Source organism: Lactuca virosa, chromosome 1 (genome assembly GCF_052849685.1).
Source record: "Lactuca virosa cultivar CGN04683 chromosome 1, Lactuca_virosa_CGN04683_v6, whole genome shotgun sequence".
Taxonomy (NCBI): domain Eukaryota; kingdom Viridiplantae; phylum Streptophyta; class Magnoliopsida; order Asterales; family Asteraceae; genus Lactuca; species Lactuca virosa.
The window spans coordinates 104,539,569-104,548,001 of NC_136426.1; positions in this window are offsets into that span (position 1 = coordinate 104,539,569).

Below are 8,433 nucleotides of genomic sequence, written 5' to 3' on the forward strand. Positions count from 1 at the left end.
CACTGCCCCCGAGGGTAAGGACCCAGTCCTTAATCCTCCACAGATACTTGAGAATGTTCTTTACCGCTATCCAGTGTGCCTTTCCAGGGTTCCCTTGATATCTACTGACCATGCTCAAAGCAAAGGCCACATCAGGGCAAGTACAAGTCATAGCATACATGATCGAGCCCACAGCGGAAGCATATGGTATATGACTTATTTCAGCTATCTTACTCTGGATTTTGAGTCTTACTCAGCTTGGCATTACTCTGGATTGGTAATTCTCCTTTCTTGGAATCTTGCATACTGAACCTCTTCAGTACCTTATCCACATAAGTACTCTGACTAAGTCCAATTAGTCTCTTACTCCTGTCTCTTAATATCCTTATCCCTAGGATATAGGCAGCTTCCCCAAGGTCCTTCATAGCGAAACACTTCCTAAGCCAAGACTTAACCTCTTGCAAAGTTGGGATGTCATTTCCTATGAGAAGTATGTCATCCACATACAACACCAAAAAGCTGACTATACTCCCACTGGCCCTAACATACACACAGGACTCATCCTCACTCCTATAAAAGCCAAACTCTTTGACTTTCTCATCAAAGCAAAAATTCCATCTGCGAGATGCTTGTTTCAATCCATAAATGGATTTATCAAGCTTACACACTCTATTAGGGTATCTTGTATCGACAAAACCCTCTGGTTGAGCCATGTAAACATCCTCAGCCAACTTTCCATTAAGGAAAGCGGTTTTGACATCCATTTGCCATATTTCATAATCATGAAATGCAGCTATGGCTAACAATACTCTAATAGACTTAATCTTAGCTACTGGTGAGAAGGTCTCATCATAGTCAACTCCCGGAGTTTGAGTAAAGCCCTTCGCAACCAGTCGCGCTTTATAAGTGTGTACCTTCCCATCCATGTCGGTCTTCTTCTTGAAGATCCATTTGCACCCAACTGTCTTACGACCTGGTACATTGTCAACCAAGTTCCAAACTTGATTGTCATACATGGACTGAATCTCGCTGTCCATAGCCTCCTTCCATTTAGCAGACTCAGGGCCTGCCATAGCTTCCCTGTAATTATTAGGTTCATCCAAATCTATTAGTGTACTATCACTAATAAATGTATCACCTTCAATGGTGATGTGATAACCATAATAAAAATCAGGTGTGTTCCTCACCCTAGTGGAACGTCTTGGAGGTACAGACTCATCTATCGGATCAACAGGAGTTTCCTCCTCAGGTTGGTCGATAGCATTTGAGGTTCCTTCACCACTTGACTCTTGAAGCTCTTCAAGGTCAATCTGTCTCCCACTGTCCCCTTGGCTTATGAATTCTCTCTCACGAAAGACTCCTCTTCTTGCCACAAAAACCACATTATCACTGGGTCTGTAGAAGAGGTAACCAAAGGAACTCTGTGGGTAGCCGATGAAAATACACCTCTCACTTCGAGGTTCAAGCTTATCATGAGTCTCACGCCTCACGAAAGCTTCACAACCCCAAATCTTGATGTGGTCCAAATTGGGAACTTTCCCAGTCCACATCTCGTGAGGTGTTTTGGCAACCTTTTTAGTAGGGACTAGATTAAGGATATGGGCGACAGTCTCTAAGGCATACCCCCAGAAAGAGATTGGTAACGAAGCTCGACTCATCATGGAACGAACCATATCCAACAAGGTTCGATTGCGCCTCTCAGCTACACCATTCAACTGTGGTGTTCTGGGAGGTGTCAATTGTGAGACAATCCCACATTCCTTAAGATAGTCAAGGAACTCAATGCTAAGATACTCTCCTCCCCGATCGGATCGGAGCATCTTGATGTTCCTGCCCAATTGATTCTCCACTTCCTGCTTAAACTCTTTGAACTTTTCAAAGGTTTCTGACTTATGCTTGATTAAGTAAATATATCCATATCTACTGTAATCATCAGTGAAAGTCACATAATAGCGATTAGCATCCCTTGTAGCAACTCTGAAGGGCCCACACACATCCGTGTGTACAAGGTCTAACAAACCTTCACCCCTATCACAAGTACCTGTGAAGGGTGACTTTGTCATTTTTCCAAGTAAACAAGACTCGCAACTATCATCTGACTTGAGGTCAAATGATTCCAAGACTCCAGCCTTTTGGAGTTGGCCTATGCGCTTCTTGTTAACATGTCCAAGATGACAATGCCACAAGGATGCTTTATCCAAGCTATCTGAAGAATCAATATACAACACATTATTTCCTAGATTGTCTACAACATTCACGGCTTCATATACACCATCACAAGGTAATGCTTTAAAGTAAAATACATCATTGTAATAAACATTAATAGCACCATTTTTATTATCAAATGAAAATGTAAAACCTTGTTTGTACAAGCCATGAAAGGAAATAATATTTCTCGCCATTTCGGGCGAGTAACAACACTTATTCAAATCTAACATTAACCCATTATTAAGCAATAAAGAATAAACTCCTATCTTGGTAACAGGTGATGCTTTCCTGTTGCCCATGACTAAGTTTATCTTCCCGTGCTCCACTTGCTCACTTCTTCTTAGTGCCTGCAAATCAGTACAAATGTGAATACCACACCCTGTATCAAGCACCCAAGAATTAGCATTAGATGAGTTGTTAGACAATATTGTGTAAATACCTGCATGGGTGGGTTTAACCTTCCCATCCTTTAGATCTTGCAGATATTTAGGGCAGCTTCGCTTGAAGTGTCCCTTATCCTGGCAATAGAAGCACTGTGCTTCCTTTGGGTTTGAAGAAGGAGTAATGGGACCTTTATTTGTCCCACTTGAAGAGGAACCATCAAGAGTCTTACCCTTGGTACCCTTCGAAGGGCTTTTCCTCTTCTTACCCTTTCCCTGACCAATAGCCAGAACAGGGGCTGTTGAAGGAGTAGAAGTAGCAACCGCTTTACCCTTAAGGCCATTTTCAGCTGTCCTTAAGAGTCCTTGAAGTTTGCTAAGTGTGACTTCCTCCTTGTTCATATGATAAGTCATACGAAACTGATCATAACTTGGAGGTAAGGAATGGAGAATGATGTCAATCGCCATTTCCTCAGGAAAGTCAACATTTAGCTTCAGCAACCGGTCAACGAACCTTTGCATCTTCTGCAAGTGACCGGTGATGGGTTCACCATCCTTCATCCTTGCGGTTATCATGGAGGAGATGATTTCATACCTCTCCTGACGCGCGCTCTGATGGTACCTTTCCATCAGATCCAGGTGCATCTCATAGGGGTAGAAATCTTCATAGGATTTTTGAAGTTCAGGAGTCATGGTGGCCATCATGATGCATGCTACTTTAGTAGCATCCTTTTTATGTGCAACAAACTCCGCAAACTCTTCAGGAGTAGCAGTGGCTTCATTCACAACCTTAAGCTCCCTATCGAGGACATATTCTTTGTCCTCATAGCGGGTAATCATTCTGATGTTTCTGATCCACTCATTGAAATTGGATCCATCAAAGATGACCTTACCACACAAGTTCATAAGGGAAAAGGAGCCTGTTGGGTTTGAGCCAGAAGCATTGTTGGAAGACATCTGAAAGGAAAGAAAGGCAAGTTTCATTAGATTAGGAATCCTTAATAATTCACCCAAATGAAATATTAAGGCTAGGATCCAACAAACTATTTATAGTTGGAAGAGGGATGCCGTAATCCATACTATAAAATATTTGAAGGTAGGTAAATGACGATTTACCAATTTCCTACCATAAAAACGAAATATAATTAAGTTTTTAATTGGATTTGAAACTCCTAGATCTTTTGAGATACATTGAACTTTCAATGGCATGTTTGAATCTCAATTGTGCCCTCTCAAGTTTGTGACTGGGATGCCGAGGATCACAAACAAGGTGTGAATAACCATACAAATTGACTTGGTACCCTCAACAATGTTACCTAATCGATGTGCCGGTTAACCACACACGCTCCACCGATCTATAATAAGGTCAAGTTACCCTTTGCCACTCTTACTAGTCCATGTTAGTGTGCCGGTTAACCACACACGCTCCACTAACGACTTGGTAAGGTACAAAGTGTAATTTTATGGGCTAGCACCAATTTCACATTTTCCTAAAGTAACTAAGATTGGGAATTTATAATGTATAATTACTTTATAATTCATTATACTTTTAACGAGTATTTAAAGTCGTATCCTACCCGTTCGGCTAACGACCCTCCACCGATCAAGGAAGCGGTGGGTGAGAGTGGACACCCATTAAGTCACCATTTTATAGGCAACAACCTTATACCCCCCTTATAGACCGGCTTCGTGAATGAGGCCTACTAACGGTAAGAATGACATATTCTTATACATATCTATATAATAAAATTATAATAATAGTATAAGTGTTGATTTTTAAACTTTTTAAAAATCTAAGGTTTAATTTGGAATTAAAGTATTAGAGTGTAAGACTTTTCAAATTCCAAAACTTGAGGGCAAGATTTGAAACTATTCCAAGTCTCTTCAATTTGTAACTTATGAGTTTTAATGGTTCATAAAAATGAAGACTCTTCATTTTATGAAACCTCTTTAGTTCTTTAATCATAATTAAAAGAAGTGACTTTTGGTTATCCATAACTTGAGGACAAGTTATGGACACCATCATAGCCATTAAGATCATGAATTAAACACACATGGTGGTTACACATAATTCCTATGATCTTCTAAAAACTCATAAGAACACAAATTCATGTCAAGCAATTTCAAGAAATCATATAAACATATACAATACTTGAAAATTGATAAAAGTCATGTAAAATGGGTTAACATAATCATTGTCATTTTGAAAAACAGATTTTACAAGTCCAAAACATATTGGGATAATGATCTTAATCCATTTCCAGCAACAAAACTCGAAAAAACTGCCCAGCACGCTCCTACTCGCCGAGTGCATTATTCTACTCGTCGAGTAGGATGAATTTGTTCATGGACTCGGCGAGTCCTCCCCATGGACTCGGCGAGTACAGTCGTCAGAATGCAGAATTTTCGATTTTTTAAGCAGTTTTGCATCAAGTATACAGAAAACAATCCTAGGCTCTGATACCACTGATGGGTTTTTGAGCATTCTAACACTTCCTAAGTGTACATGCAACCCTAATAACCTTGAATCTATGTTTTCACTATATACATGCAAATTTCCTTTTGAAGGTTATTTCCTAACTAGCATGGCAAGGGGATTACATAAAACATAAAACTAGTAGAAATACATACCTTGTTGTTGCTTGGATTCCTTCAAGACTTTGTGAGCCTAGCACCCCAAATGTTGTGCCTCAAATGCTTTACACAACACCACAAGACTTGGAATAACTTGAGAGAATGTCACTTAGCCTCAAAATCGGTTATGCCCTCTCTAGTAACACTAGGTCCACTAGCTCACCATTTTGCTAGCCATAGGGTTCCTTTTATAGTGTTGTCACAATTAGGGTTTACACATGAATGCCCTTAATTGTCATGACTCTTGATTTCCCATGACCCATGGGTTTGTAACTCCCATGGACTATCCATGGAGCTCCATATGGTTATAACCAAACCCATAAACCATGGATCATTAATCCACCATAAAAGAATTGATGATTGTCATAATCAACCCTATATATTTAATTAGTCTCACTTTGATCACCAAATTAATACTAGATTAATACTTGATCAATACTAATTAAATAATACTATTATTAATATATTAGAACTTATAATATATTACTAATCATAAGTGCCTTATTCTCTCATTTAGTCTATCCAAGTATTGCAATGCCATGCAACCCAAATGGACCATGCCGGGTCGGGTCAAGTACATACCAAATAAAGTTATGGACTTAGACACTATATCCAACAGTAGACTGGGATCATCAGGCTGCTATAAGTGCGGCAAGACTGGGCACTTTGGTAGGGATTGCAGTGCCCCTACCCCCACCTTTCAGACATCAAACCTGATTTGCTTTCATTGCAATCAGAAGGGCCATAAAAAGGCCAACTGCCCGAGATTGACAGCAGCAGCAGCGCCGGTAGTGGCTAGCTCCAGCGACCCTGCGGATCACTGATGACCGGCAGGGCAAGTCGGAGGCTCCAGTGGTGAGGAGCCGAGCCTTCCAGTTGACTACCGAGGAGGCACGCACCGCACCCGATGTGGTGAAAGGTATGATTTCTTCTCCCTACCTTTTATTATATGTTGTTTATGATATTTATGTGCTATGATATGTGTTTTGTTTAGGATCGTTCCATGTGAACGGCATTCCAGTTCAGGTGTTGTTTGATTCGGGTGCTACCCGACCATTTGTCTCTCTTGCACTTAGTGAGAAGTTCCCTGAGTCTTCGGGCATGTTGGATTGCCCGCTAGAGGTCGAGATTGCCGACGACCGATCAGTTCGAGCATCAGAGGTTTTCAGAGATTGTGTGTTGAGGTTGTTCGAGGAGCGCTATTTGGTAGACTTGGTTTCCATACCATTGCGTGGGAACAAGGTCATCATCGGTATAGATTGGTTGAGCCCTAATGGGGCTGTGATTGACTGCACGCAACAGTTGGTACGTGTCAGGACCCCAAGTGGGGGAGAGCTGGTGATTCAGGGTGAGAAGCCACAACGTGGATCAGTTTTATGCTCAACAGCGAGGGCTAGGCGCTACCTTCAGCAGGGTTGCGTCGGATATGTTGCAAACTGTTGGATTAGTGTCTAAGCCCGTAACTATATTTGGTAAGTACTTGATCCGGTTGTGCATGGTCCTTTTGGGTTGCCTTCACCATAGCAACTTGACAGGTTGATTTATATAGAGAGAAGAGATATTATTATATTAATATGTTATAAGAATAATATATTAAAGGAATAATAATATTATTTAATTAATATTAGTCATAAATTATTTAGGAATTAATTTGGTGACTAAAAGAGGTTAATTGAATAAAGGGACTTAAACTGTCAAATGTGTGATAGTTGTGTTTTTGGGCTATGAATCCTTATGGATATTAGGGTGGCCGAATTTTAGGGTTAAGATATCTTAAATTCGTCCAAGCCTTATATCTAGAAGGATCCTTGGATTGCTTAGGGCCTAAGTTATTCAATTAGGGTTAAGGATGTAACCCTAGTAGCTCATAGTATAAATAGACCCTATGGGTGAAGGAAATCGGCCACTCTTGTAAGAAAGAAACCCTAGAGCCGATTTTCTCATCTCTCCTCTCTATTCAAATCATCCTCTTGCTAGTTGGTGTTTGTAAGCCATTAGAGGAGTGACAATTGTGACTCTAAGCTCCAAGAACAAGAAGATTCAAGCAAACAACTTAAGGTATTCTTCTAGATCTGATTTCATGTGTTATGTTTCATTGTTATCTCTAGATCTAGCATTGTAAGCCTTGGAAACATTGCATGTTCATTTAGAGAAACCTAGATCCAAGCATTAGGGTTTGCATGTGCACATAGGAAAGTTCTTATGGCTCAAACCCATCACAAACGTCATGGATACCCGGGAGGAGAGTAAGGCGACTGTGAGTGATGTGTCGGTGGTGCGAGAGTACCCGGATGTGTTTCCAGAGGAGTTGCATGGGATACCTCCGGAGAGACAGGTGGAGGATTTTGTAGTATATTGTGATGCGTCCATCTCAGGGTTGGGAGCGATATTGATGCAGAGAGGGCATGTTATCACTTACGCTTCGAGGCAGTTGAAGCCTCACGAGGCGAACTACCCGACACACGATTTGGAGTTAGGAGCGGTCGTCTTCGCCCTCAAGATTTGGCGACACCACCTCTATGGGGTCTGTTGTACCATTTACACGGATCACAAGAGTCTGAGGTACCTCATGGACCAGCCGAATCTAAATATGAGGCAGCGTCGGTGGCTAGATGTGGTGAAGGATTATGATTGTGAGATCCTCTACCACCCGGGGAAGGCCAATGTGATGGTCGATGCTCTTAGCCGCAAGGCTGCCCCAATCAGAGACGTTTGCTTGCGGATGACAGTGGTGACTCCGCTTCTGGAGCAGATGCGAGAGGCCCAACAGGAGGCTATGAAGGAGGAACATCGGAAGAGTGAGCGTATCGTGGGACAGGTTTCCTCCTTCGACTACGATAGTCGTGGGTTGTTGACACTACATTGTAGGGTGTGGGTTCCCTATCATGGGGGTGTGCGCCAGGTTCTGATGGAGGAGGCGCACAAATCCAGGATTTCTATTCATCCCGGGGCGACGAAGATGTATAGATATCTTCGCCCGATTACTGGTGGCCCTGCATGAAGCGGGATGTAGCATGGTACGTAGAGCAGTGCTTGACCTGCAGGAAGGTTAAGGCCGAGCACCAGAGGCCACACAACAAGATGCAGCCGCTAGATATTCCCATGTGGAAATGGGAAGATATTACCATGGATTTCATCACCAAACTTCCCAGGACCGCGCGGGGAGTGGATTCCATATGGTTCATCGTGGATCGGTTGACCAAGAGTACACATTTCATACCGATCTAGGAGT